We start from the raw sequence: 16324 nt of genomic DNA, 5'->3' as shown, positions 1-16324 counted from the left end.
GGCTGTCATGTTCTTTTAGGTTTCTGTGCTTTACTGGGCTGGTGTAAATGTAATTGCGGTTTCGGACCATGAATTTTAAATCATTATTACTACTCTCAAATACATATTTATTAATCAAAATAGGAACCATTACAGTCAACACATTTTTGTCAATGAGAAATATGTTTGTTTATTCCTGTAGTGTAAAAATTTGGGATTCGGCAAACTCTTGGAAAACATTGTCTGCATCCTGCTTATTGTGGAAGCATTTTCCCTGCAAAAGTTGTCGAGATGCTTAAAGAAATGGTTGTCCGTTGGCAGGAAAGGTCAGGTGAATATGGTAGATGAGGCAAAACTTGGAAGCCCAATTTGTTCAACTTTTGAAGTGCTGGTTGTGCGATGTGCGATTGGGTGTTGTGAAGAATTGGGCCCTTTCAGTCGACCATGAACTGCAGGCATTGCAGTTTTTACTTTTAAATGACGATTATTATTATTATTATTAATCTCCTTTCAGCTCACGAGGCACTCACTTACTGAGCTTTTTCACTTTTCCAATTTGCTCCAAATGTCAGATGACCATAGAATGGTCAAAATTGAGTTCTTCAGCAGCTTCTCATTTAGTTGTAAAAGGATCAGCTTTGATGATGGCTCTCAATTGGTCGTTGTCAACTTCCGATGGCCGGCCACTACGCTTGTTTCCTTTGCAAAACTTCTTGAACCACCACTGCGCTGCATGTTTGTTAGCAGTTCCTGAGCCAAATGCATTGTTGATGTTGTGAGTTTTCCGCAGTGCTTTACAACCCATTTTGAACTCGAATAACAAAATCTCTCAAATTTGCTTTTTGTTTAACATCATTTCCATAGTCTAAAATAAATGTAAAATAAATAGCATGTGATAAGTCACTAACAACAAAACATAAAGTGAGGAATGCACATTAGAATGATGTGTACCATAACCACATTTATTTAAAAATGTATTCTAATAGCAACTGGAAAATTTCAGCAATGCAAAACTGCAATTACTTTTTACTAACCTAATAGTATGCATTCTTCTTAATTTGGATTGCCCTTGACCTAGCAAGCTCCCATCTCTCTTTTGGGACTTGACTTAGTGGCTCCATGATCACTTCTGCCTTTCCTTCTGCTCTGAGTTAAATGTTCACATTGCACTGTTGCATGGATCTGTAACTCTGTCCTGTATTCCTTTTCTTGTCTGCCTCCCTCACTAAACAGTATATTTCTTGGAATCAGGGAATGTGTACTCATCTTTATTTCTTTAACATTTAACTCGGTGCCTGGCAAAGAGAATTGGTGCTCAGAAAATACTTGTTTGATGCTTTATTGTATAGATGGAAAAATGAATTCATTTTTATTGATAGCTGTTTATAATCATTTTTATTTACTAAGTAACTTTTTGTTAGCTTAATTAAAAAACTATGTCTAAAGTAAGAAATAAATGTTTCTTTATTAATATTTTAGATTTATCCTTAGTAAAATCAGTTCCTGGCTGTTCAAATATGTATAGGCATGTACTTCATCTTTTTTGACAATCCGGGTTTTACTTGTCTCTTACAGAGAAGACTGAAATGAGAGGAATCTGGTTTAAGTTGCAATACAAGGAATTTAGATTAAACATAAGGAGTTTCCAGAAAATAAAGTACTAGATATTGAAGTGATTTTTAAGTAATGTAATTGACTTTTTTGAGAGTTAAAAAAGGGAATGGTTCACCAACATTTCCCTTAGTAGAATAAAAAACCTGAAGAAAATTTTAGAGTTATGCAGATACAACCATATTCATGGATAGATGCTTAAAAATACTTGAGTACTTTTTTGTTTTACTGTATACATGTGTATTTTAAAATTTCAGCTAAGCAAGGAAACTGTTGCATGTATCCTCACTTTTTACAGAATGGCTCTGGTTTAGTGACTAGCAGAATGTACCGAGAATCTCCTTCCTTAACTTTTTAAAAAATTTCTCTTCATTAGAGTAATGTAAATTAAAAAAAATCCTTAACAATGTTAAGAATAAACAGAAAACCAGGGTATATCAGTACAGAAAAAAAGAGGGACTTCCCTGGTGGTCCAGTGGCAGTCTTCGTGCTCCCAAATGCAGGGGGCCCAGGTTCAACTTGAACCACCTGTGACAAGTAAAAGATCCCGCCTGCTGCAACTAAGACCCAGCACAGCCAAATAAGTAAATAAACATTAAAAAAAATAAAAATGATAACTAGAAAAGACCTACCCAGTAGTTTAAAAACAGTCAACCAGACCACTGACACAAAGAATACGGTTTTTGAATGCTGTTCTCTTGATTGTCTTAATGTAATTATCAATAAATATGACAGCTGTGCCCAAAATATAGTTATATTGTTATGCTTCCAACTATAGATATTCTGTCATGGTTGTATTTGAACATAACTACTGTAGTAAAAGCCAAGTTCACCCTCCATGCTAGTGAACCTAAAGAGTAAATATATCTTGCTGAGCAATAAATGTATAATCATGCTAATGAATAGAGTTCAGTGTCCTCTTTGCCTGTCATTCTGCAAGAATTTATATTGAAATCATTTAAGACAGCTTTACTAAAGTTATTACTGTAACTTCTGTTACAAGGATGGTGCTTAAATTCTGGGCTTTTGTGTCTGCAATGCAAAAGGCTCCTTTGTGATATGAGACAGGATTTTACATATAGTGGTGATATAATAATGACTGTCTTTTTAAGCACTGTATATTTTCTAATGTCTTTATAGCCATAATTTATTTGGTTTTCAAAACAACTTTGTGAAATAGGTGTCCTAATCTTATGAATAAGAAATTTTAGGCATAGAAATTTTGACTGAGTGCCAAAGGCATACAATATTGTGTTATAATAAATTATTCTTATTATTTCAGAAGCTATCATTTACTACATGCTTACTATATGCTGAGCTCTATTTTAAGCTATTTACATATATTAATTAGAACCTGGACTTTGTAGTTAGATCTGGCTTCAGTTCTGGCCTTTCCTCTTATCAGTTGTTAACCTTGGCAAAGCTACCTAGCCTCTTCAAGCCTTGGTTTCCTTATTTGCTTCACAGAAATAATGGCAGTACGTACCTCACAGGGTGGTCCTGTGCATTGAGATAATCCAAGTGAATCTATGTCTGGTATAAAGTCCGTCAGTCGGTTCAGTCGCTCAGTTGTGTCTGACTCTTTGTGACCCCATGAATCACAGCATGCCAGGCCTCCCTGTCCATCACCAACTCCCGGAGTTTACTTAAACTCATGTCCATCAAGTCCATGATGCCATCCAGCCATCTCATCCTCTGTCATCCCCTTTTCCTCCTGCCCCCTATCCCTCCCAGCATCAGGGTCTTTTCCAGTGAGTCAACTCTTTGCATGAGGTGGCCAAAGTACTGGAATTTCAGCTTTAGCATCAGCCTTTCCAAAGAACACCCAGGACTGATCTCCTTCAGAATGGACTGGTTGGATCTTCCTGCAGTCCAAGGGACTCTCAAGAGTCTTCTCCAACACCACAGTTCAAAAGCATCAAGTCTTCAGTGCTCAACTTTCTTCACAGTCCAACTCTCACATCCATACGTGACCACTGGAAAAACCATAGCCTTGACTAGACTGGCAAAGCAATGTCTCTGCTTTTGAATATGCTATCTAGGTTGGTCATAACTTTCCTTCCAAGGAGTAAGCGTCTTTTAATTTCATGGCTGCAGTCACCATCTGCAGTGATTTTGGAGACCAAAAAAATAAAGTCTGACACTGTTTCCCAATCTATTTGCCATGAAGTAATGAGTCCATTCTGAAGGAGATCAGTCCTGGGTGTTCTTTGGAAGGACTGATGCTAAAGCTGAAACTCAAATACTTTGGCCACCTCATGCGAAGAGTTGACTCATTGGAAAAGACTCTGATGCTAGGAGGGATTGGGGGCAGGGGAGAAGGGGACGACAGAGGATGAGATGGCTGGATAGCATCACCGACTCAATGGACATGAGTTTGGGTGAACTCCGGGACTTGGTGATGGACAGGGAGGCCTGGCATTCTGCAATTCATGGGGTCGCAGAGTGGGACACACGTGAGCGACTGAACTGAACTGAATGGGACCAGATGCATGATTTTACTTTTTGAATGTTGAGCTTTAGGCCAACTTTTTCACTCTCCACTTTCACTTTCATCAAGAGGCTTTTGAGTTCCTCTTCACTTTCTGCCATAAGGGTGGTGTCTTCTGCATATCTGAGGTTATTGATATTTCTCCCGGCAATCTTGATTCCAGTTTGTGCTTCTTCCAGCCCAGCATTTCTCATGATGTACTCTGCATATAAGTTAAATAAGCAGGGCGACAATATACAGCCTTGACGTACTCCTTTTCCTATTTGGAACCAGTCTGTTGTTCCATGTCCAATTCTAACTGTTGCTTCCTGACCTGCATATAGGTTTCTTAAGAGGCAGGTCAGGTGGTCTGATATTCCCATCTCTTTCAGCATTTTCCACAGTTTATTGTGATCCACACAGTCAAAGGCTTTGGCATAGTCAATAAAGCAGAAATAGATGTTTTTCTGGAACTCTCTTGCTTTTTTGATGATCCAGCAGATGTTGGCAATTTGATCTCTGGTTCCTCTTCACGTATTGCTGAAGCCTGGCTTGGAGAATTTTGAGCATTACTTTACTAGCGTGTGAGATGAGTGCAATTGTGTGGTAGTTTGAGCATTCTTTGGTGTTGCCTTTCTTTGGGATTGGAATGAAAATTGACCTTTTCCAGTCCTGTGGCCACTGCTGAGTTTTCCAAATTGGCTGGCATATTGAGTGCAGCATTTTCACAGCATCATCTTTTAGGATTTGAAATAGCTCAACTGGAATTCCATCACCTCCACTAGGTTTGTTCATAGTGATGCTTTCGAAGGTCCACTTGACTTCACATTCCAGGATGTCTGGCTCTAGGTGAGGTATAAAGTAGGGGCTTTAAAACCAATTTATTTAAAAAGCATGTTAGTTGACTGTATTTAGTGTAACTTTTAGCTCTTTGATAATTTTTCTGATAAAATCATTGTATTCCCCTTGAGTATAAACTCACAGTTCATTATGTGTGTGTGTTGGTGTGTGTATATAAACACATATATAACTGTTCTATAGAAAAACATCCATGTTACAAGATTATAGCTCTGTATAGTAGCTAAACTACTTCTTCCCTCTCACTACCTCCCCATCACTTTTTAGTTCCAAGCCTTCTGCTAGTCAGAAGAAACCAAAGAAGATATCTGTGGCATCCATGTTCCAAAGTCAAAGGCAAGATACCCTCTGTCTACCCAGGGTGTTCATTCCAGGAGTGCTGTGTTATATCACTTGTTTGGAACTCAGAATGTATTTTTTTTTTTAATAGGAAGTATCCTTTTAAATGGGCTTCCCAGGTGGCGCCCGTGGTAAAGAACCCGCCTGCAAATGCAGGAGACATAAGAGACATGGGTTTAATCCCGGAGTCAGGAAGATCCCCTGGAGGAGGGCATGGCAACCACTCCAGTATTCTTGCCTGGAGAATTCAACAGACAGCGGAGCCTGGCGGGCTACAGTAGTCCATAGGGTCGGGAAGGGTTGGACACGACTGAAGCAACTTAGCACCACGCACAGTGTAGCACATCCTTTTAAATAAGGCACATAAAGTCATTTAATTCCTGATACAACTGATATGCTGTATATTTGCACTGAAAAGCAGTAAAAAAGCAAGCAAAAAAGTCACAATATTTGGCACTTCTAGTAAAGTAATTTAAAACACTGAAGCTAAATAATATTGATCCCCAAGAAGAGCCCTAGAGAGGATTCTGGGAAGCTGGAGTAGGAAGCGTCAGGAATCTGTCTTCCCCACCTAGATAGCAGAATCTGATACAACTGTTTTAGAACTATGGAACTATTGAAGGCTGCCAGGAAAAGGCTCAGGTGTAAAATTGTAGCCATTCTCTTTTGCCACCTTTGTGCAGCTTTTCATACAGCTTTTGGAAACAGAGTAGGCAAAAAGTACCCTCTTCTCCAAATATCAGCAATCTGTAATTGGGTCAGAGATTGCTGCTTCTAGTCACAGAGGTATAGACAAAGGTGAGCATCTACTGTTGTTGCACATACCTCATTGTTGCAAGCCCCTCCCCCACCTACTAAAGTGATATCCAGAAAATTTAAAGGAGTGGCACCCTTAAAAGATCTAGCAATCCCATTCCTTGGCATATCCAGAGAAAAGTACATCCAAAAGATACATGCACCCCAATATTCATAGCAGCACTGTTTACTATAACCAAGATATGGAAGCAGCCTAAATATCCATTGACAGATGAATGGATAAAGAAGATGTCATATGTTTATATACAGTGGAATACTGAACATAAAATTCCTTTTATGTTCAGCCATAAAAGGAATGAAATAATGCCATTTGCAGCATCATGAAATTCTGGAGCTGAAAAGTACAGTAACTAAAATGTAAAATTTAGTACAAAAATTCAAAGGCAGCATTGAGCAGGCAGAACAAAGAATCAGCAGACAAAGATTTAAGATTCCCAAGGAAAACATTAGAAAAAAACAAACAGCCTGAGGGACTTATGGGACACTGTCAGACATTCTGTGGAAGTCCTAAAAAGAAAGGAGCAGAGAGAACATTTGAAGAAATAATGATTGAAAACTTCCCAAAGTTGATAAAAGACACGAACATAAACATCCAAGGAGCTCATTTCCCTCCAAGAAAGATTAAGTCACAGAGACATAGAACAAGACACATTATAATAAACCTTCCAAAAGACAAAGGCCAGAAATCTTGAAAACAGCAGGAAGAAGACTTAATTGTCACATACTACAAGGGATTCTCAGTAAGATTAGTAGCAGATAGCTCATCAGAAACTGTGGAGGCCAAACGGGAGTGGGCTGATATATTCACAGTGCGCCAAAAGGAGAAAAAGTCTACCCATCAAAAATCCTGTTATCTAGCAAAACTGTCCTTCAGAAGTGAGTGAGAAATTAGGGTATTCCCAAGTAAACAAAAGCTGAGGGAATTCATTACCTCTAGACTTGCCTTGCAAGAAATGCACAAGAAAGTTCTGCAAGGTGAACAGTTCTGTACAGCAACTTGCAGTTGTAAGGAGAGAGAGAAATCTCAATGAAGGTAAATACAGAGGGAAATATAAAAGCTACTTCTATTGTAACAAAGATTTATAACTATACTTTTTATTTTCTACATGATTTAAAAGTTAATACATTAAAAGGAAAAAATTATTAGCCTAAAAGCTCATATTGTTTTATCTTTGTAATTATTTTCTACGTAATTTAAGAGATTAGTGCATTTAATTATTAGTTTACATTTTGGGGCACATGGTGTATAAAGATACAATTTTGTGACATCAGAACTGAAAGGAGTGGGGATCAAGTTGTAAGGGAGTAGTTTTTGTATGTTGTTGAAGTTAAACTGGTGTAAATTCAAGTAGAACTGCTATTCTTTTAGTATGTTAAATACAGTCCCCATGGTCACCACAAAGAAAATAACCATAGAATATACACAAAAGGATCTGAGAAAGGAATTTAAACATTTTACTACAGCTTAATACAAAGCAGCTTAAAGCATATAGAAAGCAAACAGTAATATGATAGAAGTAATACTTGGTGGCTCAGCAGTAAAGAATCCAGCAGCCAGTCCAGGAGCCACGAGTTTGATCCCTGGGTTGGGTAGAGCCCCTGGAAAAGAAAATGGTTACCCACTCTAGTATTCTTGCCTGGGAAACCTCATGGACAGAGGAGCATGGCAGGCTACAGTACACGGGGTCGCAAAAGAGTCGCGGACACAACGTAGTGACTAAACAGCAACAATAACAAAGCTCTCCTTATCAATATTAAAAGACAGATTGGCCAAATGGATAAAAACATGATCTAACTATACTCTGCCTATAAGAGACTCATGTGAGATTCAAGGACAAAAAAAATCGCAAAAATGGAAAAGATATACATGCATTTAGTAACCAAAAGGAGGGTGGGTGTGGCTGTATTAGTATGAAACAAACTAGACTTTAAATTTTAAAAGGTTACAAGAGACGAACATATTACATAGTGATAAAATGTTCAGTAGGGCAAGAATACATGGAACATTTTCCAGGGTAGACTGTGATGTTAGGCCACAAATTAAGTCTCAAAAGATTTTCAAAGATAAATATCATACAAAGTATCATCTTCAATTAGAAGAGGATGAAGTTAGAAATCAATGACAGAAAGAAAGCTGGAAAATTCACAAAATTGTAGGAATTAAACAGCATACTTTTAAACAACAAATAAAAGAAGAAATCACAAAGGGAATTAGAAAATACTTAGAGGCAAAAGAAGATGAAAACACAACATGCCAACACCTTAACAGGACACAATGGATTTGGGTAGTTATAAATGCTTATGTTAAAATATAAAAAGATCTATAGCTTTATAGCTTAAGGAAATAGAAAAAGGGTAAACTAAAACCAAACTAGCAGAAGGAAGGAAATAGTAGAGATTAAAGGAGAGAGAAATGAGATAGAGAATAGAAAAACAAAGTCTGTGAACCAAAAGTGTGATTTTTGAAAACATCAACAAAATAGACAAGTTTTTGGCTGGATGGGCTAAGAAAAAAGGAGGAAAGACTCAGATTACTAAAACCGGAAGTGAAACTGGTGACATCATTACCAATTCTACTGAAATAAAAAGGATTATGAGAGAGTAATATGAACAGTTGTATGCCAACAAATTGAAGAAACTAGATGAACAGGACAAATTCCTAGAAATAGAAAACCTACCCAGGCTAAATCACAAAGAAATAGAAAATCTGAATAGACCTATAAGATAAGGAGATTGAATCAATAATAAAAAGTCTTTCACATAGAAAAGCCCTGGCTTCACCAGTGAAGTCTACCAGTTAAAGAACTACTGTCTGTCCTCAAACTTTTCCAAAATTTTGAAGAGGAGAGAACACTTTGCAATTCATTCTGTGAGGCCAGCATTACCCTGATAACAATTCCAGACAAAGATATTACAGGAAAACTACAGGCCAGTATCTCTTATAAACATTGAGAAATGTCCAAGATGCTAGGAAACTAAATTGAGTCACATAATAAAAGGATTATATACCATGTCAAAGTGGGATTTATTCTTGGAATGCAAGGATAGTACAACATAATGCACCACATTAAGAGAATGAAGGGAAAAAAAATATCATCTCAATTAATGCAAAGAAAGCACTTGACAAAATTCAACACCTTTTCATATAAAAGCATTCAAAAAACTAGGAATAGAAGGAAACCACCTCAACATAATGAAAGCTATATATGAAAAATCCACAGCGGACATCATTTTCAATAGTAAAAGACTGAAAACTTTTCCCTCAAGATCAGGAACTAGGCAATGATGCCCACTCTCATGACTTTTATTTAACATAGTATTGGAAGTTCTAGCCAGAGCAAAGTCATCCAAGTTGAGAGAAAAGAAGTAAAATAATCTTTGTTTGCAGGTGAGATGATCTTATATGTGGAAAACCCTAAAGATTCCACACAAAAAGTATTTTCAGAACTAATAAATGAATTCAGGGTAGAAAGTCAACATGTAAACATTAGTTGCGTTTCTATAAATTTGCAGTGAATAAAAAATTACAGAAACCGTTCTTTTTACAGTGGCATCAAAAGAAATAGGATACTGAGGAATTAACCAGGGAGGTAGAACACACAAAACTACAGAATACCACTTACAGAGGACATAAAAACACATCCCATATTCATGGATTAGAAGACACAATATTGTTAAAACATTAGTCCTATCCAAAGAGATTTACAGATTCAGTGCAATCCCTGTCAAAATTCCAATGATTTTTTCCCCCCAAAATAGGAAAGCCTATCCTGAAATTCATATGGAATCTTGGAACCCTGGATAACAAAAACAACCTTAAAACTGGATGACTCACACTTCTTGATTTCTAAACTTACTACAAAGCCACATAGTAAAAAGAGTGTGGTACTGGCATAAATGCAGACATAGACCAGTGGAATAGAATAGAGAACCCAGAAATAAACCCTCACATGTCTGGTCAAATAAGTTTTGAAAAGCGTACTAAGACCATTCAGTGGGGAAGCGAGTCTTCAACAAATGCTTCTGGGACAATTGGATATCCACATGCAAAAGAATGAACTTGGACCTTTACCTAACACCATATACAAACATTAAGTCAAACTGGATCAAAGACCTAAATGTAAGACATAAAACAATGAAATTCTTAGAAGACAACATAGGGCAAAAGCTTCATGACAGTGGTTTCAGCAGTGCTTTCCTGGATATGACACCAAAAGCATGGGCACCAAAGCAAAAGTAGACAAACTGGACTTAATGAGAAATAAATTTGTTACCTCAAACAATATGTAACAGAGTGAAAAGGACAACCCAAAGAATGTGAGAAGATATTTGCAAATCATATATTTGATAAGGGATTAATATCCTGAATATATAGAGAACTTATACTAAAAGTCAACAAAAAGAATAGACAGCCTGTTTAAAAAATGTTCAAAGGACTTGAATAGACATTTCTCTAAAGAAGACATACTGTGGAGAGCAGTATGGAAGTTTCTCAAAAAATTAAAAATAGAATTACTGTATGATCTAGCAGTACCACTTGTGGGTATGTATCCAAAATAATTGAAAGCAGGGTCTTGAAGAGATATTTGTGCATCCATGTTCATAGCACCATTATTCACAATAGCCAGATGGTAGATAAATGTCCATCAGTGGATGAATTAGCAAGTTTTTATTCAGTGGAATATTATTCAGTCTTGGAAAGGAATTCTGGGCAGAAGATCTAAACAGACATTTCCCCAAAGAAGACATACAGATGACCAAGAGGCATGTGAAAAGATGTTCAATATTGCTCATTATTAAAGAAATGCAAATCAGAACTACAGTGAGATATCACTTCACACAAGCCAGAATGGCTGTCATCAAAAAATCCACGAACAATGAAGCTAGAGGTTGTGGAGGGAAGGGAACCCTCCTACACTGTTGGTAGGAATGTAAATTGGTGCAGCTGCTATGGAGAACAGTAAGGAGGTTCCTTAAAAAACTAAAAGTAGAACTACATGTGACCTAGCAGTCCCACTACTGGACACATACCATGAGAAAATAATTCAAAGACACATGCATCCCAGTGTTCATTGCAGCACTATAGCCAGGACACAGAAGCAACCTAAATGTCCATCGACAGAGCAATGGATGAAGATGTGGTACATACACACAATGGAGTATTACTCAGCCATTAAAAAGAATGAAATGATGCCATTTGCAGCAACATGGGTGGACCTCGAGATTGTCTTACTGAGTGAAGTAAGACAAAGAGAAATCTTGTATGATATCCCTGATATATGTGATCCAAAAAGAAATGATATAAATGAACTTAGTTACAAAACAGAAACAGACTCACAGACTTAGAGAATGAACTTACGGTTGCTGGGAGGAAGGGATAGTTAAGGAGTTTGGGATGGACTTGTACACCCTGCTGTATTTAAAATGGGTAACCAATGAGGACATACTGCATAGCACAAAGTACTCTGCTCAGTGGTATGTGGCAGCCTGGATGGGAGGGGAGTTTGGGGGAGCAAGAATGCATGTATATATATAGCTGAGTCCTTTTTCAGTTTACCTGAAACTATCATAGCATTGTTAATCGGCTGTACCTCAATGCAAAATAAAAAGTTTTTTTAAAAAAAGGAAAGGAACTCTGACACATAATTACAGCATGGATGAACCGTGAAGACATTATGCTAAGTGAGATAAGGCAGGCACAAAAAGATAATACTGTACAGTCTCATGTCATGTCAATGGATGTGAGTTTGAGCAAACTCCAGAGATAGTGAAGGACAGGTAAAGCCTGGCTTGCTGCACTCTGTGGGCTCACAAAGAGTCGGACATGACTGAGCGACTGAACTGAACTGTACAGTCTTACTTATATGATGTGTTTAGTCAAACTCATGAAAACAGAAGGTAGAATGGTGGTTGCTAGTGTTTGGGTGGAGGGGAAATGAGTTGTTTTTTAATGGGTGTAGAGTTTCAGAGTTCTTGAGATTGGTTGTACAGTAGTGAATATATTTAACACTACTAAACTGTACCCTTAAAAATGGGTAAGATGGTAAATTTTATGTGTATTTTCCCACAATTTAAAAAATCAGAATTAAAAAAGATCTGAAGGTGAGAATATAAATTTTCCAGAGTTTCTCACAGAGGATTTTTAATATTATCAAGAGCTTTGTAGATTTGCACACTGGTTCTTTTGTATGTTTAACTTCCTTTTAGAACTTATGACTTTTCCTTGGTATTGGAATACATCTCTTAATCATGTTTACTATGAATAAACTCTTTTCAGGATAGGGGTTGTGGGATGCTTATAAGTGGATCAAGTAAAAAGAAGAGAGTTTTTTTTTTCTTAGTTAATTGGCTAAAATCTCTTAGAGAGCTGGACAAACATCACGTAAGAGGAACGATTTATGGTAGAATTAGGTGGACAGTTTTATAAGCTAGAGGTAAAGCATGATGTATGTTAAACTTCTGGAGGGGAGAAAAAACTGCTAAGGAAAAAACAGTTGGTTGCTGTCCACTGTAATGTAGGGTGTAGCAGCAGCTCACAAGTGTGAGCAAACTCCTACCTGAATCGCCAGTTTTATGTATAGGTTAGAAGTCCAGCATGAAAAATTTTGTTTGTGTGTGGGTTCATGGTTTTAGAAATGTTTGTTTTGGGTATCAGTCATATTTGTTAATATATAGATTAAAATGAGGCTTTGTAAAAAAACCCCTAACATAATGCCTAATATAGTATAGCTATTTAGTAAATGCTAGTGCTCACCTTTGAATTTGATTTTTTTTCATGTGTTGTAAAAAGTGAATAAATTAACCAGAAGTTTTTCAAAAGTATATTGTAATCTCTTGAAACTCTAGATTGCTATAATTTATGTCATTATCCTGAGGCTCTATGGCATGCTTGTTGATACTGTTTTCTGATGACTGACTCTTCTGATTTTATTCTGGGGGCTCTTGTGGATTAGGAAGATACAGAGCGTGGATTCTAGAGTCAACTCTGGGAGGAGGAGTGACAGTGAGGTTTAAGAGAAGTGACTGGAGGTGGAGAATTAGCCTGCCATTGGCTAAAATGGGCTTTTAGAGCTATCGCATTTTTACTTTTCTTTCTAAAAGGCTGTGTTAATTGGTACCATGTAGACATTATATTAATTTTTAAAATACTACATTTTAATAAAAATTTAGACTTTTTATTTGTTTAAATAGATTAACAGAACTAACAGTGCTGCCAGAAGTCTCATAAGAAAAACTGTTTTTAAAGAAATAACAATTTCTTGACTTTTTCTTGTTAATTTTAGGTTAAGTCAGCAAACAAAGAAAACATGGTGTTTTGAAGTATGATTAAACTCCTGATGCTGCAGCAGAGGCTAAGAATATTAATGGCCAGATCTAGGTAAGTTGAAGTTTACTTTTTAAAAAATCATTAAGTCCACAAATTATAGTTCTTTGAACTGGAGATTTTAATAATGGTATTTTGAATGCAATTATTTTGCCTCCTGATACCACTTTGGGCTTCTCTGGTAGCTCAGATGGTAAAGAATCAGCCTGCAATGCAGAAGACCTGGGTTCAGTCCCTGGGTCAAGAAGATCCCCAGGAGAAAAGAATGGTAATTCACTCCCATTCTTCCCTGGAGAATGCCATGGGCAGAGGAGCCTGGTGGGCTACAATCCATGGGCTCGCAAAGAGTCAGACACAACTGAGTGATTAAAAAACTACGTTGTTACCTCCCAGACCTCAAAATAAGGACAATTGACTTTAAGAAGACAGTATTTACTAATTTAAATGTCTGGCACAGTTGTTGCAATGTTGGTCTTCCCAAACAGAGGCTACCTTTAGAGGGAGTGTAGTACATCTATTTGTGTTTTTGCAGAGTTATAAACTTGAATGAGTTTATGAGATCATGTAGTTTCTCATCAAGTGTTTATAGTATTCATGCATATTAGTAGGTCTTAGGTAACTCAGATTGTCTCCAAGTATTTATGTGATTGTCATAGATGTAGACTATCTAGTGTCTTGTTTTAACCCCTGCCTGGGAGTTTATGCTTCAGGAGGAGGAGTCAGAGACGTGGGTGAAAACTCTGCATTAAAAAAAAGTCTCCTTCTGTGTTGGAAGATTGACCAGAACGGCCTCAGACTCTCACTCATACTAAGCCTATTTTTCAACCATACTGAGGCCTCCTGTTCCTTTTTGCCTCCCTCTGTTTTCTCCTGTTTCATCAGCCCTCTTCTTTCTTTGCTTCTTTCCTGAGCAGACCTGTTGGCCCATCGCTTCAAACCCCTATATTGCCAATATCCTTTCATTTATTTGTCCTCTTGCCCTCTGACCCGGGTCAGTTGATCTGTCTACCCTCTGGACTGCTGAGCACAGCTAGAAAAATATATTATTTTTCTACTTACTCTCCAGCTTCTGCTCAGTCTCAGCATAGCCTGCTTAATAATCCTGCTGCTTTTCTTGTATAGCTCCTCAGTGAAAAATCCTACCCTTCTCCTCAAGTCCCTCATTCTGCAAACTTGCCTTCTATTTTACAAAAGAAATGTAAGATGATGGATACTATCTGTTTCAGCTTCTCTGATATGTTCCACTCATCTTTCTTTTCTGCTCTCTCTCCTCAGAGGGCTTCCTTGATGGCTCAGCTGGTAAAGAATCTGCCAGCAATGCAGGAGACCTGGGTTCAGTCCCTGAGTTGGGAAGATCCCCTGGAGGAGGGAACGGCTACCCACTCCAGTATTCTGGCCTGGGGAATTCCATGGACTGCGTAGTCCATGGGGTCACCAAGAGTTGGACATGACTGAGTGACTTTCATTTTCACATCTATTCAGATCACAAGGCATTCCTTCTCCTCTGGGCACGCTTTTGAGTCTGGGTCCCAGAACTCAGCTCTAGTCTCATCTCCCTGCTTGTCTTGATCCGTCTTCTGGCTGTCTCTTTCCTTTGGTTTTTCCTACATTCTTTAAACTTTACTGACATACTGATTACAAATCTGCACAAACCTGTGTCATCTTAAAACAATAAATAACTCAAGAAGTGTATTTTCTTTTGAAACCATGTCCAACCACACCCTGTCACTTGAGGCTTTCCTTTCTCATTGTGTTCTTAAAAGAGCCTTTTCTGTTTTCTGGAGGACTACTCCTCATCTTCCATTTGCTCACGGCATAATGGCTTCTGCCTCTACCTAACACTCCATCATGGAGAGGACCCTCCTTCTTGACACTTTCTTTTCTTAGTTTGTACCATTCTGATTTTCTTCTCCTTCACTTGTTTTTCTCTAGTATTTACACATTTGTGTTCCCTAGAATTTCAGGTTCAGCAGACTGCTCTTCATCCTGTTCTTGAGCAGGATCTTCTGTTTTATAGTTTCAAATACCATGCGCCCCAATATTTTACCTCTTCCCTCAAGCCCATTCTGATGTACTTAACTCTATTACATGTCTCCTTTCGGTTGTTCTCTGGGAATCGCAGTTTAACATGTCTAAAACTGAACTAACCACCATCACTTCCTCTTGAAGCTCTGAAAAGATTTTTCCTATTTCAGGTAATGGAACCAGCACCGTTTATTTGCACTGAAAACTGCCTCTTACTTCCTGTATCCCTAGCTAGACACTCAGTGCTGCTGACTTGATTTCCTAAATATTTTTTAAATTCATCATTTTCATCTTTCCTACTGTTGCTGCTCCAGTTTTAAGTCTTTGGCATATTTCAGTTTTCAGTAGTCTCTAACTGGCTTACCCTTCCTCTGAGCCAAGGTAAAATTTTATCTAAAATGAAGTCCTGACCACCTCACTTTCTGCTTAAAATACTTAAGTGGCTTTCCATCTTGAGTAGGATGAAATTTTTACTCTTTGCAATGGCATATAAGGATTTCGTGTCACATGTTAGGCTTTTCATTAATTATGTTTGCACTGAACTGAAACACTCAATGTAGATAGAGTCCCCAAGTAGATTGTACCACCATTCATATATCCCTGACAGAATTAGAGGTGCTGCTGATGTCAAGTGGAAGAATGGTTTTTCTACTCCTTTTTAGAAATAGTTGAAAACTATTCATTTGAGACTTTTTTATTTAAGCAAAAGCCACACTGTAGTAATCATTTAGCTCTTTGTTTTCTTGAGGAGTTAGTGGTGAGTATGGATAAGCAATTTCAAGAAGACTTTTGTATTTTTGTTTCTGTCATCTCTCTGCTTTAAAATTTTTTGAAAAATATTCTTTTGGCCTCCTCATAATTTATTAAACACTTACTAAATTTTTTTTTTTTTTTTTTTACTG

The 16324-nt window shown here is 37.5% G+C and overlaps 1 protein-coding gene across 3 annotated transcripts in view; it reads left to right on the top strand.

Annotated features, from left to right (window-relative positions):
• FRS2 (fibroblast growth factor receptor substrate 2) overlaps nucleotides 1-16324 on the top strand; it is a 109799-nt gene that overhangs the window by 79617 nt on the left and 13858 nt on the right. For all 3 annotated transcript variants that reach the window (XM_086400018.1, XM_086400019.1, XM_086400020.1), the window contains one exon: nucleotides 13357-13451. The gene's annotated coding sequence lies outside the window, so the exon portion shown is untranslated. The remainder of the gene's footprint in view (nucleotides 1-13356; nucleotides 13452-16324) is intronic.

This window comes from Bos grunniens, chromosome 5, assembly GCF_055505025.1.
Source record: "Bos grunniens cultivar Pamir isolate PY7600 chromosome 5, Bosgru_T2T1.0, whole genome shotgun sequence".
In the NCBI taxonomy this organism is placed as follows: domain Eukaryota; kingdom Metazoa; phylum Chordata; class Mammalia; order Artiodactyla; family Bovidae; genus Bos; species Bos grunniens.
The sequence above is the reverse complement of the archived record's forward strand: the minus strand, read 5'-3'. Positions and strand labels throughout refer to the sequence as shown.